Source organism: Quercus lobata, chromosome 8, assembly GCF_001633185.2.
Source record: "Quercus lobata isolate SW786 chromosome 8, ValleyOak3.0 Primary Assembly, whole genome shotgun sequence".
In the NCBI taxonomy this organism is placed as follows: domain Eukaryota; kingdom Viridiplantae; phylum Streptophyta; class Magnoliopsida; order Fagales; family Fagaceae; genus Quercus; species Quercus lobata.
Window position 1 is genome coordinate 55245749 of NC_044911.1, and position 2949 is coordinate 55248697.

Sequence of the window (2949 nt, forward strand, 5' to 3'; positions counted from 1 at the left end):
GACTTGGAAGGTCACCAAGGTCCATTGAGTTGGATATCGTCTTCCTTTTCCCCGTTTGGATGGCAGGTTTCTGGACGACTGAGGGGGTAGTGTTGTCCTAAATTTGGACATCCTCGTCACCAATTGTTGCAGCCTTTTCTTTATTTTCCTTCATGGTAGTCATTCCTATGATGAAGAAAACAAAATTTAATTAAAAAAAAAATAGAAAGAGAAGAAAGATGGACGATATTTACTAAGTAGAATTGTCTCAAAAATGGAAAAACATTTTTAGGAATCATTTACTAAGGTGTGGTTTGGATTGGACTGAAAATGGCGTTTGAATTTTAAGTCTTTTTTTTTTTTTTTTTTTTTTTTTTTTTTTTTTTTTTTTTTTTTTTTTTTTTTTTTGCTTCAGCCGCAGTTGTTGACCAAGTTAGCAGTGAACAATGCATCCATATATTGTTCACGGGTCACACAAATATCACTTTTCATCAACTTTTTCATTAAAAATGGGCCCCACAATACTATTCACATATTTAAAAATTATTTTGCTACAGTCTTTTCAATTTCCAGTTTTCAGTTTCAGCAAAATAAGTTATATCCAAACAGACCCTAAGTAAAGAATTGCACGTCACCGGCCAAATAATCCAATTTAAGTTTATTGTCTTAAATAGAAGTTGAGAATGGAAAGCTTATTCGTTTAAAAATGAGGTAAAATTGTCTTTAAGCAAATAAGCGAATAAAACACTTATCCAAAAAAAAAAAAAAAAGCAAATAAAACAAATTAATTTCTTAATGCACTCGTTATTATTTTACATATTAATTTACACAATTAACTAGAGAAGGTGAAACTTGAAAAGTTTTCTATATAACTAGAGAGCTGGGCTGTTATTTGCATTGTGAAAAACAGTTGTTGTCTACCGTTGTTGAGAGGAAATGGCTCTTCTACCATTGCTGCAACAATAATGGCTGGAGTTACACAAAACTCCTTTTCATGTCCTCTTATTTTTTGTCTTACTCCTCTCTTTTGTATACATTTTCAAGTATTTTAGAAGTGGCAAACCAAAATATCTTCCATCCCCACCAAAGCTGCCAATTATTGGCAACCTTCACCAACTAGGCACACTCCCACACCGTTCCCTTCATGCCCTATCTAAGAAGTATGGCCCTATAATGTTCTTAGACTTGGGCTGTGCTCCAACAGTTGTGGTGTCATCTGCAGATATGGCCGAAGAAATCATTAAGACAAATGATATTATTTTCTCAAACCAGCCGGAAACCATGGCTGCCAATTTCTTGTATTATGGATCCACAGATGTAGCATTCTCACAATATGGCGAGTATTGGAGACAAGCTATAAGAAAATTTGTGTCCTCAAACTTTTGAGCCTCAAAAGAGTGCAATCTTTCCAATACGTAAGGGAAAAAGAAGTTGAAGTATCAATCAAAAAGATACGTGACTCATGCTTAAAAGGGGCTTCTATCAACCTAAGTGAGATAATAATTGCAACCTTGAAAAATATAGTCACTCGATGTTTATTTGGACAAAAATTTGAAGACAATGGTAAGAGCAAGATTGGAGGGCTCCCAAGAAGGGTGATGGTGCTGCTTGTAGCATTCAGTTTGGGAGATTTTTTCCCCTTCTTTGAGATGGATTGATGTTCTTACAGGATTTATACCAAGTTTAAAATCTAGTTTTGGAGAAACAGATGCTTTTCTTGATCAAGTGCTTTAACAACATATGATAATGAAAGTTGACGATGGTCTGCCTAATAAGAATGATTTTGTGGATAGTCTGCTCGAACTTCGAATGAGTGGCAAGCTTGACTTTGAGCTCACTCATAAAAATCTCATAGCACTCCTATTGGTCTCTCTCTCTCTCTCTCTCTCTCTCTCTCTCTCTATATATATATATATATATAAATATAATATATTATGAGACACATGCTCACACACTATCTAAAGCACAAACAAAGAGAAACACAAGCAAATGCTCGAACACACATTTGAAGTCTTATTTTTGTCAAAAATATTTTAGGACATGTTTGTTGGTGGAATTAATTCTACTTCAATAGCTTTGGAATGGGTAATGCAGAGCTCATAAGAAGTCCTAGTCTAATGAAGAGAGCATAAGAAGAGATAAGAAGAGTAGTGGGTACAAAGTCTCATATAGAAGTTGAAGATATTAATCAGAGGAATTACTTGAAATGTATCATCAAAGAAAATATGAGACTACATCCACCACTTCCTCTGTTACCTCAAGAAACATCAGCATGTGTGAAATTCAGAGGTTATGATATTCCGCCCAAAACAAGAGTGTTAATCAATGTATTGACAATCCAAAGAGACCCTAAAATATGGGATAGGCCAGAAGAGTTTGTCCCAGATAGATTCCAAGACAATCGAGTTGATTTCAAAGGCTTAGACTTCGAATTAATCCCATTTTGAGGTGGGAGAAGGGGGTGCCCAGGAATGTCATTTGGTGTTGCTATTGCAGAATATGTTATTGCCAACATTTTATGCTGGTTTGATTGGAAGTTGCCTAGTGCTAATGCACAAGGGAAAGACTTGGACATGACTCAAGTTAATGCACTCACTGTGTTTAAGAAAATTCCTCTCGAGCTTGTTGCAATACCTTACTCTCCTTGATCAGTTGATTAAGAGATTCTTAGTTATGCTAATAATGTAATTTTCTTCATTTGCTTGTTTGGTTTTCAAATATGCACTTGCTTCTTATACACTTGTTGAAATCAATGTAAGGGGACTTCTACCTTAATAATAACAGAAATTTCCATGTTTTGAAAACTCTTTCATGCTATTTGATATTTTACCATTTAGTTTGTACTTATAAATTAAGCACATTGATATTTGACCCAATGATTTTCACAGATTTGTTTTGCCATTTAACACCAATTTACTAACATTTTCGTTACTTAATAGGTTTTTGAAACTATTAAAGAAACTAGCATTT

The 2949-nt window shown here is 34.5% G+C and overlaps 1 pseudogene; it reads left to right on the forward strand.

The window, feature by feature from the left end:
- The first annotated feature begins 915 nt into the window (after positions 1–915).
- LOC115955307 lies at positions 916–2627 on the forward strand (annotated as a pseudogene).
- Positions 2628–2949: the final 322 nt, after the last annotated feature.